At 43.3% G+C, this 20149-nt stretch overlaps 1 protein-coding gene across 2 annotated transcripts in view; it reads left to right on the top strand.

The window, feature by feature from the left end:
• TBC1D19 (TBC1 domain family member 19) overlaps nucleotides 1-17303 on the top strand; it is a 209833-nt gene extending 192530 nt beyond the window's left edge. For both annotated transcript variants that reach the window (XM_082389264.1, XM_082389265.1), the window contains one exon: nucleotides 16975-17303. The gene's annotated coding sequence lies outside the window, so the exon portion shown is untranslated. The remainder of the gene's footprint in view (nucleotides 1-16974) is intronic.
• The last annotated feature ends 2846 nt before the right edge of the window (nucleotides 17304-20149 follow it).

Genomic DNA, 20149 nt, shown 5'->3' with positions numbered 1-20149 from the left:
CATTGCAGCTTAGACCAGGGTGGCACCAGTAGAAATTCTGGATCTAGTTTGAACATAGAGCCAAGACAATTTTCTGATTGATTGGAAGTGGGGTATAAAAGAGGAATCAATCATGACTCCATTGTTTGAAGCCTAAAAATATCAAAGATGGAGTTGTCATTTAATGAGATGTAAGAAGAACAGGTTTACTGTGGGAAGACCAAAAGTTTCCTTTTTGGGTGTGTTAAGTATGAGATGTATATTAGACACAAGTAAGGCTGTCAAGTATGCAGTTGGGATTCAGGGGAAAGGTCCAGGCTGGAGACAGCAGTTTGGAAGTTGTCAGCATGTAGACGGTATTTAAAGCTGTGAGACTGGCCGAGATCACCACACCAGACATGTGAATAGAACAGACAACAAAGGGCTGAGATCCAGAATGCTCCACCCCCTTGCCTCCCCCCACCTCCATGCAAAGTGGTCTGGGAAATAAGAGCCAGCAAAGGAGATGGAAAAGGAGTAGCCACTGTGAGAAAAGAGACCCTAGGGGAATGTGGGGTCCTGGGAGCCAACTGCAAAGAGTGCTTCCGGGAGGAGAGGCTGGTAAACTACATCAGATTCTGCAGCGGTCACAGAAGCTGAGGGCAGATAATTGACCACTGGATTTAGCAACATGGAAGCTACTAGGGACATGACAAGATCAAAGTGGGAGCAAAGCACTGCTAGGGTAGGTTCAAGAGAGACCAAGATGAAGAGAAGGAGAGACAGTAAATTTAGACATAGCCCTTTGAATGAGTTTTGCTATTAAGGGAGCCAATTAAAGGGGCTAGAGCTGGAGGAGAATATGGGGTCAGGAGAGGGCTTTCCTGAAGATGGGAGAAATTGCATCATAATTGTATGTCACCAGAAAATTGGGGGTGCATTGGCTGAAGCAGCCTGTCATAAGCATAAAACTTCCTTGACGTCTTAAAGATTCAGATCAATTTTCCCTTTTATTCTGAAGAATATGTATTAATTTACAAGCAACTTATCCTCTCAAAATCTTTGAGTAAAATTGACCCTCCAAAAAAAAAAGCTATATTTGTCCTCTTTTCCTGCAAGTACTCAAAATATATACATGCCCCATTCTGAGAAGCTGAGTTCAGATCAAGGTCTGTCTGTTTAGCCTGGCTTTCCAGGTCCTCTATACCCTGAACACAGCTCCTTTCCTGGCCTCCCTCTCTCTCTGCACCAACACACACACCCTGTTTGCAGCCTTCCTGCTTTTCCAGGCAAATAGGTCCCTTAAGGAGGTAGTTCTGTGACCAAAAAATTAAACAATTCTGCCTTTCTCCCAAGTCAAAACATTCAAACTCCTAGCCAGCTTTGAAATAAAGGGTTTTTCTTTCCTGTTACCCTTAAAGAACACCAACATTTAACAGACAACCATAAGACTTGGGGAACCAAATAATGTAGAAGTTGCACGCTGAAGAGACCTACGAAGTAGGCCAAGAGGGATGCGACTAAGAAAGCCTAAAGTATAGGGGGTGACTCTGCCAGTGGTGACTTGACCCCTCTCTACCAAGAGATGTGCAGTGACCACACAATCTGTGTCTATTAGGATTCCTCGTATGGTGTGTGTCAGAAGTCCAATTCAAACTCACTAGACTAAAGTGGTAATTTACTTGCTTATATTACTAGAATGTTCAAAGGAGGTGAATCAGCTCAGACATGACATGATGTCATTAAGAATCCATTGCTTTGTCTCTGTGTTTCTCTGTGTTGACTTCAGTCTCAGGCTCTTTCTAGCGGCAACAAAGACAGCCGCCAGCAGCTCCAGACTCTTGCTTCATAGCATCTGAAATCTCAGAAGGACAGTCTCTCTCTTTCCCAACAGTTCTAGCAAGCCCTGGGAAGAGATCTGATTGGCTCATCTTGGGTCCTGAGCACATTCCTGGACCAATCATGTGGCCAGGTAGATGCAGAGCTCTGAATAGCTAGGTCTGAGTCATGTGCCTCTATCCTCGAGCTTGGCAGTGAGATCTCATTGCCTAAGGATAAGGGAGACATTGTCCCTAAAGGAAAATTGATGTTCTGTTGCCAAAAAGAAGGGGGATGCATATTACAGGAGCAAAAAGCAATATTGATGTTCATTCTACACTACTAATTTCAACTTATTTTTGAAGGAAAAAAATCCTAATTTAGTCAAGAATTATTGTCACTTAACTATTCACATTTTCCAGCCTACTTTGTTAATGCGTTGGAGCTTAAAATTAATTTTTCTAAATAAGAAAATAAGCCAAATGAACTAAGAAGATGAAATTAATGAGACAAAAATCTAACATTATTGAAATAGAAATCAACAAAATAATGAAAGGATAAATAAATCCAAAGTTGAATTACTTGCAAAGACTAATAAACAGATTTTATGAGCTTTATTAAGGATAAAAGAGAGAAAAATGTACATTTATAAGTAAAAAGGAAACACAACCACATATACAGAAGAGATTAAAAGTCACAAATGGATGTACAATGGAAAACATCAAGGAAATGTATGATTTTTAAAACAAAATACAAAATATCAAAATTAATCATAAAAGAACTAGAAAAGTCAAATATTAATTACCATAGAGGAGATGGAAAATGTGACTTTAAAACCACCATTGAAACAGACATTAGTATCAGATGGCACCACAGTTTAATTTCAACTTTTAAAAATGGATAATTAAATGTTACTTAAATAATTCTAAGCCATAGAAAAATGTAAAAAGTTCTGTAATTCAGTTAAAAGATAAAATAAACTAATTGATTAAACATAAATGTAAAACTTGAAAACAAATCAGTTAATACAATCCAGCAATGAATGAGAAGAATAATAGCTTCATGATTGAGTTTTTATTCCAATAATTCAAGGTTAATTTAGTTTCAGAAAATCTATCAACATAATTCATTACTACAACATTTTCCCAATTATCTATTAACACTTAACAAATGACCTCAAAACCTGTGGCTTCAATAAATGACAATGTAGTATTGCTTGTGATTCTGTAGTTTGGCTGGGCTCAGCAGGGCCGCTGTGTTCCACATGGTGTGGCTGAGTCCCATGTGATTGTCTTTGACTGGGAGTTCAGCTGGGCCCGGAGCATCCAAGATGGACTCTCATCACTCAGTAGTTGAGCCTAAGCTTTGTTACAGCATTAGCACCTGGCTTCTAAGGGGGAGTGTTCCAAGAGGACCACTTCCATTGTGCAAGTGCTTATCAAGCTCTGATTGCAGCATGCTTGCTAATGTCCAATTGGCTGAAGTCACACAGGGGTGGGAATACTGGGAAGGGTATTCATTGGGGTCACCAATGTGACAGTTGACCACAATATTAAAAGAGAAAAATCATAGGAGCCTACCAACGAGTAGCAAAACAAATTTGATAAAATTTAGCAGCCATTTCTAATAAAAAAACTAGGTAAAAGAGGTATGGAAACCAAGAACAAACGTTTCTATTGAATCATGTGAAATCACCAATGTTCAACTCTTTTAGACCTATAAAACAATTGTGTATGGTTCAACCTAATATTGACCTAAATGCAAAGTGCTGAAACTATTTCCATTAAAAAAAGGAACTTGGAAGGAAAACTATAATCATCATTATTATTTAACAATGTCTTGGGTTCTAAAAAATGCATTCAGACAAGAATATGAAATAACTGGTATAAATGTTGAAAGAGTCTAAAAGATCTCTGTTTGCTGATGATATGGTTATATATCTAGAAAACCCAAGATAATCTTATAAAATGTTACAAGAATTAATTAAAAAAAACTACAGTGAGGTATCACCTCACACCAGTTAGAATGGGCATCATCAGAAAATCTACAAACAATAAATGCTAGAGAGGGTGTGGAGAAAAGGGAACCCTCTTGCACTGTTGGTGGGAATGTAAATTGATACAGCCACTATGGAGAACAGTATGGAGGTTCCTTAAAAAACTAAAAATAGAATTACCATATGATCCAGCAATCCCACTACTGGGCATGTACCCAGAGAAAACCATAATTCAAAAAGACACATGCACCCCACTGTTCATTGCAGCACTATTTACAATAGCCAGGTCATGGAAGCAACCTACATGCCCATTGACAGACGAATGGATAAAGAAGATGTGGCACATATATACAATGGAATATTACTCATCCATAAAAAGGAACGAAATTGGGTCATTTGTTGAGACGTGGATGGATCTAGAGACTGTCATACAGAGTGAAGTAAGTCAGAAAGAGAAAAACAAATATCGTATATTAACGCATATATGTGGAACCTAGAAAAATGGTACAGATGAACCGGTTTGCAGGGCAGAAATTGAGACACAGATGTAGAGAACAAACGTATGGACACCAAGGGGGGAAAGCCGTGGTAGGGGGGTGGTGGTGTGATGAATTGGGAGATTGGGAATGACATGTATACACTGATGTGTATAAAATTGATGACTAACAGGAACCTGCTGTATAAAAAAACAAATAAAATTAAATTTAAAAAAAAACTAATGTGTTCTTTCTTTGGGCAATAAGCACGTGAAAAACAAAATGGGGAAAAATGTTTCATTCACAATAAAGTCAAAACTTTTCTAGAAATAAATTTAATAACAAGGACACAACCATAAATCAAAGTATCTAAGCCAAAATCTTAACAAATAGAAAAATATTTCGTAGTCTTGGTTGAGAGGACAACGTAATTTAAAAATCCACTCTCCCACAGGAATAAAGATTCAGACGTAGAGAATGGACTTGAGGACACAGAGAGGGGGAAGGGTAAGCTGGGACAAAGTGAGAGAGTGGCACTGACACATATACACTACCAAATGTAAAATAGATAGCCAGTGGGAAGCAGCTGCATAGCACAGTGAGATCAGCTTGGTGCTTCGTGACCACCTAGAGGGGTGGGATTGGGAGGGTGGGAGGGAGACGCAAGAGGGAGGGGTTATGGGGATATATGCATTTGTACAGCTGATTCACTTTGTTATACAGCAGAAACTAACACACCATTGTAAACCAATTATACTCCAATAAAGATGTAAAATAAATAAATAAAATTCTTAAAAAAAAAAGAAGAAAGAAACATCTATATAAAGCCAGCCCAGCCAGGCCCACAGCCGTCAATCTGCAGTGCAAGAATCAGCCTTAATCTGTCTAAGAGCACACATTTTTATCGCCATAAATTTCTATTAGTAAAAATAGAAAAATCAGCCCTCCTTTCCTTCTAAAGGACTGATAAAATTGGAGGAAGGAATTATATATCTGGTGAAACACTGTATTAAGCATAAAAATCCAGTCTCCCAAAACTAAGATATAAATCTAATGCGATTACAATTGGAATACCAGCAGTGTTAGGAAGGTGAGGATTGGCTAAAATTATCATAAAATTTCTACGGAAGGATAAGTGCCTGAGAATGGCTAACAGAAAACTTTGAATAGGCAAACATTTTAATTAAAGTTAAGGGAAAAATTATAGAGTGAAAACTTTTTTCCCATCCTTGTCCCACATCTGCCCAGGTCCATCTCACCCCCCCCCACCATATCCTTCCAGAATTTCTTTGTATATGTATAAGCAGATACAAATATAGAATCTTGTTTTTTCCCCACTTTTTACATAAAGGGTTGCATATTATTCATTCTGAATCTTGTTTTTTTGTTTACTAAGTCTCCAAGGTATTTGTAGTATAAAAAGAGCTTTTCTGTCCTTTACTATATAGCTCATGTTCTATTGCATAAATATACCGTAATTATTTAACTATTCCTCTGTTATTGAAAGTTGAGGTTGTTTCTAATATTTTGTTACTACAAACAATGTTGCAACTGTGTGTGTCACACCTTTTCTCCTTAATGAAAATGTGTCTGTAGAGTAATTTCCCAAAAGTACAGTTGCCGGGAATATGCATTTGACATATCGCCCGATTGCCTTACCTAGGGCTCATGCTCTTATCAGAAATGAATAAGATTGTGTTGCCCATAGCCTCACCAACACAGCAGACTTTTGGATTATTGCCAATTTAAGGGGTTAAAAATGGTATCTTGGCACAGTACATTAGGAGTGAGATTGAGCATCTTTTAAAAGACATTTGTATTTTCTTTTCAAAAACTCTTCGTATCCTTTGCTCATATTTCTACTGGGTTGAATGATAGACAAATAAGTCAGTGGAACAAAGCAGGGTCCTGAATGGATCTAACCACATACTTACAGTTTCTGGTAGGACCAAAGTGAGTTTTCACCTATAGAAAAGGCAAATTTATAAACACAGAAAGCAGATCTGTGGTTGCCTAGGCTGGAGGGTAAACAGGCATAAGAAAACTTGTTGGGGTGATGGAAATGTTCTGAAACTAGATTGTGATGATGGTTGCCAAACTCTCTAAACTTACTAAAAATCACTTAATGACGGGTGAATTTTATATGGTGTGTAAATTATACCTCAGTACAGCTGTTTTTAAAAGTCATTTTTCAATCCAGTAGGGAAGGATTAGATATTAAATAAGGTTGCTAAAACAACTGACTATCCAGCAAGAAGAAAATAAAAATGAACCCCTCTTTTATCCCATATGCAAAAATAAATTCTGGGTGGATTAAAGACCTAAATGTAAAAAATTAAATAGGATAAATAATACTAGAACATCACATGTAAAATCAAGGATGGGTGAAAGCTTTTTAATCAAGACTGGAAACTCGGAAGCTATAAAAGGACATACATGCATATTTGATAAAACGAAAATCAGATATATTTGGAAAAGATACCATGAACTAAGTCAACAGATAAACACTAGATTGGGAAGCAGGGGAGGACTGGCAACCCAGAGATCAGACAGAGGGTAAATGGCTATAATATACAAAGAACTCTTACAAAACAAATAAATAAGACAGGGATAAACACCACAACAGAAAATTGAGCCAAGGATATAAATAGGCAATTCACAAAAAAGCAATTCCAGGTAGCCAACAGATACGTGAAAAGAGGCTCAAACTCACATGCAATCAAGGAGATGTGAATAAAGCCACAATGAGACATCAGTTTGCATGGGTCAGATGGAAAAATTAGACAGCAACAATCCTTATTGCTAAAGGGGATATGGGGACTTTCGTAGTACATTTCTGGTTGGAAATATGTATTAATGCAGTCTTTTTGGAGAGCAATATGGCAACATCTGTTATGATTAAAAATACATTCATCTTTGACCAGAAATCCCACTCCCGGGAATATGTCTCTTAGGAATGAAAGCTTCCAAACCGAAGGACATATTTACATGGAAGTGGAGTGCATATGATAAAAACAAACAAAAACCGAAAACTGGAAACAAAGTGAGTATCGTCCATATGGGAACGGTTGAATAAATTATAGTTCTGTCACCCCATAAAGTTATATGTGGTCATTAAAAAGAATAAGTTGGAGCTAAACGGGGTGAAGAGAGATTCCATGAGGTGTTAGAGGTTTTTTAAAAAGCAAGATACAGAAAAATATAAAAATAATAAAACAATGGTAAACAACTTAAACTGTATAGATGTACATGGATGTTTACAGATGATTATACGAACATGGAGAAAAAATAATGGAAGGATAAGGTCTTATTCAGCTAGGGCTGCTGTAACAAAATACCACAGCTTAATTATCAGACATTTACTTCTCACAGTCCTAAAGGCTAAAGTCCAAGATCAAGGTATCAAGAAATTCAATTCTTGGTGAGTGCCCTCATCTCACCCTAATTACCTCCCAAAGACTCCACCTCCTAAAACCATCGCATTCGGAGTTAGGACTTCAACATATGGATTTGGAAGGACAGACACATCCAGTCCATAACAGATATGTCCTAAGTTGTCTATACAGGTTGCCTGGGGTACCAACAATGCATTGGGGGTGCTACAGTACAACTAAAAAAGAGAAGAATGGAAAAAGAAGAAAATAAATCACAAGATGTATCTGTTAAAATAAAGATTTATCTTGTTCCAACAGATTTCAGGGCACCTGACTAATAGTTGCAGCCCGTAAGATTTCTCCCTGTTTTCAACATGGAGAAATGCTGGCTCAGAGAGGATTATTTCCTGAGCCAGGGCCTCACAGCAAGGCAATTACTGAACCATAAATACCACCCAAGCCTCCTGACTTTCCCATGGCTTGAATCGGAACTATTCCCAGATAAATATAACCAAGTCATTAGCATGAAATCGATGAACACAAACATATAAATGACAAAGGCTTGGCTTCACAGCCTGGGAGTTTGGAATTGGCCCCGTGACTTCAGAGAGTATCCAGTGTCGCTTCGCGGGGTGGAGGTGAAAGTGGCCGCCTGTATGTGTTTCCGAAAGAAACAGAACAAATGCGGTTGTGGCTGGAGCCGCGTGAATCAGCTCTGTGGTCCCGCTCCCAGTTGTCTCCAGCCCATTTGTGGCAAACGGTGCATTTGGAGGGATTAACAGGGAGTAGGAGTGGGTGAACAGATGCAACAGATTAGAGAGGAAATCTGTTCCTGGGTGGCTCTTGGCAAGCTGGAGGGGGTTCTGGCAGAACAGCGGGGAGAGAGAGAGGTTGGGGAAAGGAGGAGATGGAAATGTCTCTTTCATTTTTGATTTTGCAGGGCCCTCTGAACAAGAATGTTTACTGCTTGCATGCCCTCAGTAAACTGCAGCTACATTATAAATAAAAGGGAAGGGGGAAGTTGATTTAGGAAGGGTGAATTTTCTGGAATTCAATGGATTCAAATGAATTCAGATGGAATTCAATGGGCAGCCTCAATTTCTCTTTCAGTGGACTTGTCTCAGAGGGCCCAGGGATCTAACTCCTACAAAGAAAAAAAAAAAAAAAAAAGCAAGTAGCTAGCTGCTTTTTTCTGGGTTATTAAAAAGTTGACAACTGGTTATCTCTGCCAGAAGATCACGGGCATTTACCCTGGCATCTGAAAGTCTACCTGGGACGTGACTCCCTCCCCAGCCTTTCACCTGGGGGTGGGGGGGTGGGGGCGGAGTTGGCGGACCTCAGCTAAACAAGAGCCCCCTGAAAGAGCAGGGAAGCAACCTCGTCCCACTGAAAGGGGAGCTGGCTCTGATCGGCCAAGACGACCAGGCACGGCCGCAGGACAGAGCCGGCTTTGCCTGAGCAGCTGTAGAGAGGTCAGCCCGGGCTGGAGGGCCCCTCTCCCCTTCCTTGCGCGCAGCCATCCACTTCACTAGCACTTGCGCCGTGCGCGATAAACGGAGCTCTTAAATAAACGGGAAGCGCAGACACAGTCCAGAGGGCAAGGTTTATTTTTATTTAGAAACATTGAAGAGGAAAAATTTAAACGTGATTTAAATATTTACTCAGAGAGGCGGACAGCTGAAACATTCTAACCTAGACTCAGGACGAGAAGCTGAAGATTGCCTTTCTGCAGTCGGCCACCGGCCACAGAGAAACCCCCTGGTTGAAAGAAAGAGGGCGTGAAGATTCAGGAGAGTCAGGAAATCAGTTTACAGTTTGAGGTCACGTGGCCCAGCTCCTCATCGCACAGATGCTTGATTGGACTTGCCATGAGACTCTGGGCAAATTACTTAGCTGCTCTCAGTCCTGGTGTTTGCATCTGTTATAGTTGGAGGGGGAAATACCTAGCTCATAGAGCTCTTATGAGATTACAAAAAAAGGGAATGTAAAGTGCTGGCACATAGGAAGTGCTTAATAAAAGTGAACTATTATTCCCTAACTCTACGTTAGGCCTAGGAAACTACAGTTTCCTGGACCCTCTTTTTTTTTTTTTTAAACATCTTTATTGGAGTATAATTGCTTTACAATGGTGTGTTAGTTTCTGCTTTACAACAAAGTGAATCAGTTATACATATACATATGTTCCCATATCTCTTCCCTCTTGCGTCTCCCTCCCTCCCACCCTCCCTGTCCCACCCCTCTAGGTGGTCACAGAGCACCTAGCTGACCTCCCTGTGCTATGCGACTGCTTCCCACTAGCTATCTATTTTACATTTGGTAGTGGATATATGTCCATGCCACTCTCTTACCCTGTCACATCTCACCCCTCCCCCTCCCCATATCCTCAAGTCCATTCTCTAGTAGGTCTGTGTCTTTATTCCCGTCTTGCCACTAGGTTCTTCATGACCCTTTTTTTTTTCTTTTTTTTTCCCTCAGATTCCCTATATATGTGTTAGCATACTGTTATTTGTTTTTGTCTTTCTGACTTACTTCACTCTGTATGACAGACTCTAACTCCATCCACCTCACTACAAATACCTCCATTTCATTTCTTTTTATGGCTGAGTAATATTCCATTGTATATATGTGCCACATCTTCTTTATCCATTCATCCGATGATGGACACTTAGGTTGCTTCCATGTCCTGGCTATTGTAAATAGAGCTGCAATGAACATTTTGGTACATGACTCTTTTTGAATTATGGTTTCTCAGGGTATATGCCCAGTAGTGGGATTGCTGGGTTGTATGGTAGTTGCATTTTTAGTTTTTTAAGGAACCTCCATACTGTTCTCCATAGTGGCTGTATCAATTTACATTCGCACCAACAGTGCAAGAGTGTTCCCTTTTCTCCACACCCTCTCCAGCATTTATTGTTTCTAGATTTTTTGATGATGGCCATTCTGACCGGTGTGAGATGATACCTCATTGTAGTTTTGATTTGCATTTCTGTAATGATTAATGATGTTGAGCATTCTTTCATGTGTCTGTTGGCAATCTGTATATCTTCTTTGGAGAAATGTCTATTTAGGTCTTCTGCCCATTTTTGGATCGGGTTGTTTGTTGTTGACCCTCTTATATGAGGACTCAGTGGGTCTGAGACAAGGCCCAGGGATCTGTATTTTGAATATGCTCTCCAAGGGTTTCTACTGGGCAACCAGGTTTGGAGACCAGGGTCTCACGACCTCGTGCAGAAATGTCTCCAGCCCCTACAGTGGATGCCAGTAAGATTCTCAACCCAGAGGTCCTCATTAGGATTCGGATGAGGTGCCTAACAGACCAATGGATGCTTAACAGAAGTACAGAGCCGAGTACTTCCCCCCGACTGCTCCTACCTCGCCCGCACCTCCCAGATCGCAGCCTTAGCCACACAGTCGCTCAGGCCTCGAGCTTGTGCTCTCTCTCCCCTTCCCTGCCTCCTACCCCAACAAGTCCCGTCACAGCCTCTCCTCCTGACCTCCCCCTTACCTGATCCGTCTCCCGTCTTTCCCTTGTGCTCCACTGCTGACGCCCACGCACAGGCAGAGAGAGCTCTATAAAGATTAAATCAGGCCCCCGGGCCCCCTGCCCCCAAGGCCTGCATCTCTCCTCTCTCCTTGCTGCCTCGCTCTAGACTTCAGCCATAGCCTCCCCTCTCTCCCGTGCACATGCTAAACTTGTGCCTCACTCCCGGCCTTGGCACTGGCTCTTGCCTGTGCCTGGAACACCTGTGCTCCCCCCGACTCACCCCCCGGCCTTCCCGCAGCTGCTGCTTTCTCCTCATCCAAGTCTCTGCTTGCAGGCCATCTCTTCAGAGAGATTTGCTCTGACCGTCACAGCCAAAGGGACTAACTCTGTGAGGTTTGGCAGGTCACTCAGCTTTTCCGAACTCAGTTTCCTCATCTGTAAAATGGGGATAATATTAGCATCTGCCCCTTAGGGTCGCTATGAAGATTATATGAGTTTAAATGTAAAATTAGTTAAAATTATTTTCCTGTTTTTTTAAGATATAGTTGACATATAACATGGTATTAGTTTAAGGTGTACAACATAATGATTTGATATATGTATATATTGCAAAATGTTTACCACAGTAAGTTTAGTTCACATCCATCACCTCACATTGTTACAATTTTTTTCTTGTGATAAGAACTTTTACAGTGTACTCTCTCAGCAACTTTCAAATATACAATACAGTGTTGTTAACTATAGTCACCATGCTGTATATTCCGTCCCCAGAACTTATTTATCTTATAACTGGAACTTTATACCTTTTGACCACCTTTACCCATTCCCTCCACTCCCGCACACCCCACTGCTGGCAACCACCAATCTGTTCTCTGTAGTTATTTATTTATTTATTTATATTGAGGTATAGTTGATTTACAATATTGTGTCAGTTTCAGGTGTACAGCAGAATGATCCAGTTATACATATACATGTATATATCTATATTCTTTTAAAAACTTCGTTTCCATTATACTTTATTACAAGATATTGAGGGCTTTCCTGGCGGCACAGTGGTTAAGAATCCGCCTGCCAATGCAGGAGACACAGGTTCGAGCCCTGGCCCGGGAAGATCCCACATGCCGTGGAGCAATTGGGCCCATGTGCCACAACTACTGAGCCTGCACTCTAGAGCCCACGAGCCACAGCTGCTGAGCCCGCGTGCCGCAACTACTGAGGCCCGTGTGCCTAGAGCCCGTGCTCCACAACAGGAGAGGCCACTGCAATGAGAAGCCCGCGCACTGCAGGGAAGAGTAGCCCCCACTCGCCGCAACTAGAGAAAGCCCGCGTGCAGCAACGAAGACCCAACACAGCCAAAAATAAATAAATAAATAAATAAATAAAAAAACAAGATATTGAATACAGTTCCCTGTGCTATACATAATAGATAAATCCTTGTTTATTTTATACATAGTAATGTGCATCTGTTAATCCCATACTCCCAATTTATCCCTCCCCCCCGCTTCCCCTTTGGTAACCATAATTATTTTCTATGTCTGTGAACCTCTTTCTGTCTTGTAAATAAGTTCATTTGTACTATTTTTTAGATTCCACGTATAAGTGAGATCATACAGTATTTGTCTGTCTCTGTCTGACTTATTTCATTTAGCATAATGCCTTCAAGTTCCATCTATGTTGTCAAAATGACAGGATTCTCCTCTTTTTTATGGCTCAATAATATTATATATAATAATATAATATTTTATATAAATAAATAAAATAATATATAATAATATTTTATAGAAATATGTTATATAAATAAATATTATATATCTTACATTTTCTTTATCTATTCATCCATCTATGGAAAATGTACATTGTTTAAAACAGTGCCAGGCACTTAGTGCTCAAGGTGTTAGATCATATTTGTCTCATTGAATTACAATAATTTACTTATGTGCCTACTTCATCTGCAGATTGTGAGATTATGGGGGGATCTTACTCATCTTAATATTCAGGTCAACTGGCAGGGTGTCTGGCATAAAGAAGACATCTCTACTGGGTTGAATAATAGAGCCCAAAATTCATGTCCACACAGAACCTCAGAATGTGACCTTATTTGGAAACAGTCTTTGCAGGTGAAATTAGGTGAGGTCATACTGGATTAGGGCGGGCCCTAAAGCCAATGACTGGTGTCCTTGTAAGAGGCCATGTGAAGACACATACAGGCACAGACACTGACACAGAGAGAAGAAAGCCATGTGATGACAGAGGCAGAGGTTGGACTGATGCAACTTGAAGCCAAGGAACACCAGAGATTGCCGGTAAGTTCCAGAAACCAGGACAAGGCAAGGAAGGATCGTCCCCCAGAGCCGTCGGAGAGAGCGTGGCCCTGCTGACACCTGGATTTCGGTCTTCTATCTTCCAGAATTGTGAGAGAAATTTCTGTTGTTTTAAGCCACCCAATTTGTACTTTGTTGTGGCAAAGTACAAACGAATACAACAGCCAGTAGCTGCTGTCAGAGAGAGAGAATAATTCAAAGACACGCTGTTCAGATCCTCCCAGCACACTGACTCCCACGGGAAGGCAAACGCTCCTCTTCTCCTTTTCCCAACATTACCAGGGAGCTCTTCGCGGTGCTGGCAGACAGGGTCCCCTCGGGATATACAGCTGGGGACCCAGAGTCCTTCCTACCTTCGATTTGGAGGTGGGGAGACCAGTAACGGGCTTGCTTCAGCCAAGGTCAGCCCAACATAAACGGAGCCGCCATCTGTCATCAAGACAATGGCCTCTGTTCAAGGTGGGAGGAAGGTCTTCCACAGCAAAAGCGGCTAAAACCCATCCATTGGTTCGGCGACACCGAGTGAGTACCCCCCCCCCCCCACCGACGCGTGCCAGGTACTGAGCCTGACTCTGGGCTCCCACAACCACTGCTCTGCCCTCTCTTGGGAAACCTCTCACTTCCTCTCTGAATCTTGGCTATTTATACACACTGAGCTGCCTCATTTTCCCAAGGGGGTCATTTGGCAAAGATAAAAATGGCTCGGCAAAACCGCAGACCAAAATACGTTTCTGATGAGAACCGCCCACCCATCAATGTGCCACTTGCGGGTTGAGTTCATTCTCTCCCATCCACGGGGGGACATTATCAGTTCACCCAGGACACAAGAGCACACAGCCCCGGTGGGTTTCTCTCTCTCTGGATCTTTGACCTTTTAAGGTCAATCCCTATATTCTCTAGGCCAGGTCATAGGTTGAGACATAATTACACACTATATCAGGTTGATAGGACAATGGAGACTAATTAAAATAATGACAGCTGGTCCTACTGAGGGCTTACTCTGTACCAGGCACTGTGAACTCTATTTAATGTTCATCACACCCCACAGGGGTAAGGACTACTATTAAACCCTGCTTTGGTGATGGGGAAATTGAGGCATGAGGAGGTTGAATAACTTATCCCGAGTTACACAGTGAATAAGGGACAAGTGACAAGCCAGAGTGTGATGATGGTGGTCTGGCCCCAGAGCCCAGGCTCCCAGCCACTGCTGATATCAGAGCTGAAGGACCCATTTTTGCAAGAAGCATATTATGCTATCATTGAGGACCCAAAAATGATTTCTCTGAGGACTTACCTTGTTTGTGTTTCTAAAAATAACCAGTATCGACTTTCTTAGCAATAATCCACTAGAAACCTTTATTGAAGCATAGAAGAATATCGAATTTGGAGTCAGTGAGACATAGATTTCATTCCTGGCTCTGGCCTCACTAGATATGTAACCTTGAGCAAGTTACTCAGTCTCTCTGGATCCTGGTTTCTCCACCTGTAAAGTGATGGCATTTACAAGTTGCCTGGCACATGGTAGGTATTCAGCATTTTAGTTCTGTCAGCTCCCTCTGCCTAAGTAGATTTTACATGAAATTCCAAAGTTAAGGAGGTATGATATACCCACTGTCTTAGTCCTTTCCAGCCTCTATAACAGAATACCATAGACTGAGTGGCTTAATAACAGCAGACATTTATTTCTCACAGGAGGCTGGGAAGTTCATGATCAAGGTGCCGGCAGATTGGGTGTCTAGTGTGAGGCTGCTTCCTGGCCCTGTATCCTCACACAGCAGAAGGGAGAACCCCAGTCTCTTCAGACCCTTATAAGGGCACTATTCCCATTCTTGAGGGCTCTGCCCTCATGGCCTAATCACCTCCCAGAAGCCCCACCTCCTAACACCATCTCCTTAAGGGTTAGAATTTCAGCACATGAATTTGGTGGGGGGATGCAAACATCCCATCTATAGAACTACCTTAGGTCACATCTAATCTAAGTGAGATCATTATTAAACTAAGATATTTAAAGCTAAAAGGGACCTCCAGGAATCAAGAAGTTTGGTTACTGATTCTAAGCACCAACTAAACAATTATAGAAGTGTTTAGTAAACACTCAGAATGTGGTCATTGCTGAGCACCAATAACCTTATTTTCTGGGAGGACATAGTGTACTGGGGTGAATGCTGGACTTGGAAGCAAAAGAGAAGATTTAGATTCCTGGCTCAATAGGGAATGAGTATTGTACCTGCTCTGCCTAGCTGACCCAGTTATTTTGAGGCAAAAGGCATCTGGGGTCAATGTAAAGTAACTGTAACTATGAAGAGCTCACAAATATAAGGCATTGTTGGGTAAAGCTGTGTTTGTCATGAAATGAGTTTTCCAGCAGCATGGACGCTATTCTGAACAGTGCAGGTTACATGCCACATCCTGGTGGGATACAGGTTTGCTGGATGTTCTCTATTTGCCCCGCACCCGGACTGTGCCCTCCACTCTTCTCCTTGCTCTGTGCCCCTGGAGACCCTTCCTCTGGGACCTACCACATCACTGGGACTTCCTTGCCCTCTGGCTGGGGGACTGGGCAAGAGAGGGGACACAGAGCTTCTGCCTTCAGCTCCCTACCTAGCAAGCAGGGCAGGGCTGCAATTCCCTACGGAAGACCACACTCCCCTTGGACAACCACTTTCCCTGGGCTCTAGCTCTCCGTGTCTCCCACCAAGAAGATCCTTGGGTTAAGAAGGACTGTTTAGGGGAGTAGGGAGATGGGCCAGGAAAGGGAAGGTGGCGATACAGGGAGCACTGTTGAGCTGCTCGGCTCAGACCTCGGCGAAACAGTGTCTACGCACCTCCGCGTTGTCCCGCCTGAAGGCTGGGGAGGCCAGGGTCGCCCTTCCGGTCCCGGAGCGCTAACCGGCTGCCCGTGGACACCGGCCTCGCCCGCCCACACCTCCGCCCACATCGTCCCTCCATGCAGTTCTCTTCGCTTACCCCCTGGGTGTGCCTTCTCTTCCCTGCCTGACTCCAAAACTCGCCCTGTTTTTCCCAAATCGTTCTATCTGAATAACCAGAGGGCGCGGATGCTCGGGTCCCGCCCCCAACCTATCTCTCAGGTTCTGAGGACAGCTTCTTCGCACGCCTGCGGCTCTGCCTGCGGGCTTCTCAGGCTGCAGGCTCCGCTGGCGCTCGCGCCGGGAGCCACAGTGTCGCGAGCCAAAGCCCCTGGGAGCTGCCCTCCAGCAATGACGCGGGAGCCGATGGACAGTCCTCCCCCCGCCCCCACCGGCGTCCTCACCCCTGGAGTGGAATAACTCCGAAGCTCGCTCCGCAGTTTTCCAGGGGTCTGAGCCGGGTTGCTCAGGGCGGTAACTGCTCATCGGGGCCGCCTTCCCTTTCCCGGCCCACTTTCCCAACCTTTAACAGTCTTTCTTGGGATCGTCGCCCAGCGAAGCTGCTGGCACTTGAACCTTTGCCTCAGAATCTGCTTCTGTGAGAACTCAACCTAGGACCCCAGGTAATCAGGGGTCCTGATTAATCCTGACCTCTGGCCTCCTCTGCCTCCTCTATCCAGGTCACTTACCAGCCACTGTGGACCGAACTGTCTAAATTCCATAGCGAGGGGCTTCCCTGGTGGCGCAGTGGTTGAGAATCTGCCTGCTAATGCAGGGGACACGGGTTCGAGCCCTGGTCTGGGAAGATCCCGCGTGCCGCGGAGCGACTGGGCCCGTGCGCCACAACTACTGAGCCTGCGCGTCTGGAGCCTGTGCTCCGCAACAAGAGAGGCCGCGATGGTGAGAGGCCCGCGTACCGCGATGAAGAGTGGCCCCCACTTGCCGCAACTAGAGAAAGCCCTCGCACAGAAACGAAGACCCAACACAGCCAAAAATAAATATAAATTAAAATAAATTTAAAAAAAAAAAGCATTTAAATAAATAAATAAATAAATTCCATAGCGAGGTTGATAAGATCCTCTACGATCAGGCCCCTGTTGGCTGTCCAGCGTCACCTTTCCCCAGTCCTTTCTCCACCCCACCCCCCTGCGTGACTCCCACATACCAGCTACCGTCAGGTATGTGTGGCTCTTGGAATATATTCCAATCCTCAAGCCTCTGGCCCGGTGCCATGCTGGTCTCTCTGCCAGGGACATCCTTCGCCACCGTTCATTTGTCTCCCTCCCACTTGGCTGCGAGGTTGCCGGCTTCCTTGGCCACCCCGACAAGCAAGCACCCAAGCTGGGTGACCTGTCCCTCTTCCGTGCTCCCAGACCACTCCGTCCTCATATTGCCTGTTTTCTTTCACTAGACTGTAAGCTCCAGCACGCAGGAACTCTATCTTATGTATCTTCAAATTCTCAAGCCTAGCACCATACCTATGCAGAATAGGTTTTGAAAAAATGCTTGATGACTTAATGGGGGAAAAAAGTACTAAATGAACAAAGTTTTTAATTTTGAAAAGGGAATAAGACAATTCTTCTAATACAAGGTGGGATATGGTGAGAATCATGAGGAAAGTCTAAACCACTTTGTGGGCAGCCAGTGTAGAGACAAGGCAGCCATGACTTCCTTGTAAAAGAGATGCACTTTGGCTTCGAAAGTCATCAAGGATGGTGAGAGTTGGGCAGTGGAATTGAAGAGGAGGTGTCCTAGAGAGAGAGAACCGTGAGCACAAGTGTCCTGAGGAATGATCCAGGCCAGGAGAGTGCAGAGCACCCAGGAGAGCTTCTTGGGGGGCAGTGAGGAGGGGCCGCTGGGGGTGCTTCCTCTGACCATGTAGGCACCATCGCAAAACGTGTGACTTTACTTATTGTTTCATATACTGACCCTCCCCCAGCACTGCCATCTTTCCTTCCTTCCTTAGCTTCCTCTGTTAGTGGGTGAGGCTTCCTGTTAAGTTGTTCTGAGAACTGTGGTTTTCAGAGCTTCAGAGACCAGGAATGCCTGCCAGCAAAATTACCACTAAAGATCCCCACTGAATTCCAAGAAATGATTCATCACTCTGCTAACCTGGGCACTTCAGGGAGTGCCAACCATCCAGGGGGATAAGCTGTTCTCCTCACTGTGGGGTCCCATCCTTGACAGAGTATTCAAGGCCACTCAGGAAGAGTCCTGCACCACTCCACTTCTTGCCACAAAGCCAATTTGTAATGACCAGGCTGCTTGCTATTTAAAGGAATCCTGCTGTGAATCATTTCCAGGACAGAGACTCTCTTGTGAAGTGGATCACCATTCTCTTCTACTTTTTAATTAAAAATTTGAAAAACTTATATAAGGTAAATTTCCATTTTTCTAGAGTCCAGATAATATATGTATCTATAAATAACTACACAGTAAAAGAAAGACTATAAAGGACAATCAGCATTCATAATAATGACAAGAAAATGCTACCAACTCCTAGGATGACTTCTGAAAATTTAACTACTGGTTAATAATTTCCTACCAACGGTTCCAAAAATCATTTGATAGCAAAAATTGACCTGAACTAATGAGAAGTTATTTATATTCATTTATCTCACTTAAAGTAAATATTCATGCCTTTTGCTTCAAACACACAAATATATTTTATTACAGGGTGCTGCCCTAGACCCTGCTGGGGGCATTATATAATATATAGTTCATGAGAGTAAAAATATTCTCAATTCCGGAACACCTCTGGCCCAAAGGGTTTCAGATAAGGGATTATGAGCCTGAGCTCGTGTAAATTGTATTCATCTTTATTTTAGTGTTAGTGAGAAATGGAATATTTCCTGCCATATCAGTAAACAAAGGATGTCACAGTCATCAGCAATTGCAGCCAGTGGTGAGCTGGTGAGCCCTGAGGGAACTCAGGAAGGAAAGAATACCTGCCATCTAGCAACCATCAGATTGCAGCCACTCCCTTCAGTGAGGCCTAAGGAAACTCAGGATATGAAAACACAGGATACTGGCCCCAGATAGGTGAGGTGCATATCAAAGGAATGATTTCAGTGAGCCCAGACTCTTTCATCTTCCCATACATAGAAAAGCACTAAATTCCTTAACTTGGGATATCTGGTTTTCTTTAATTAACAATACTCCTTTGACATTCAGAATACCTGCCCTTTGTTGCAAAACTCCTATATAACCTGGTTTCCTCCCTCACCTCCTCTGAGCAGATGTCCTAGGGTTACTTGAGATGCTGCCTCCCGGGCTTGAAGTCCTAAAAACTCCTGCCAAATAAAACATAATTCTCAACTATTAGGTTGTGAATATGTTTTTAGTTGACATTAGACATTTTTTAGGGTATTTCAGCTTTGTGACGTTGAAGTGCTGGCTATTCCCTTTTCATTGCCTGCCGCCCTCCTGTCGCCTCCTGGATCCATACTCCTCCCCCACCCCTCGCCCCGTCCCAGGTGGCCACCCATGTGGACGGCCTCATTCTGGCTGACCCTCTGGGTGGCCAGTGTCAGGGGCTGGCTGGAGAACCAGATAAGAGGGAAGTTGGGGTGTCTCCTCCCTACTGCACTCCGCTTCAGTGCCCGTTGCTGGCACTACCTGCCTCCCTCCCCATGTCAGCTGCTGCCTGGCAGCCCAATTCACATTCACAGCTCCAACCACTAAACCCCTCCCTCCTTCAACTCTTAAGGGTAGTATCTGCTCCCCACTCTTGCAGGAGGTGGATGTACCCACCTCCGTGTTTGTTCTCTGTATCCTGCCCACACCTCGTAAGCGGCTCGTTTGTTAGAGTCTCTCCATTTGAACCATCTGGAGTGAATGCTGTTTCCTGCTGTA

Source organism: Balaenoptera borealis (assembly GCF_965194805.1).
Source record: "Balaenoptera borealis genome assembly, chromosome: 4".
Lineage (NCBI taxonomy): Eukaryota > Metazoa > Chordata > Mammalia > Artiodactyla > Balaenopteridae > Balaenoptera > Balaenoptera borealis.
This window is presented reverse-complemented; position numbering and strand designations above follow the sequence as displayed.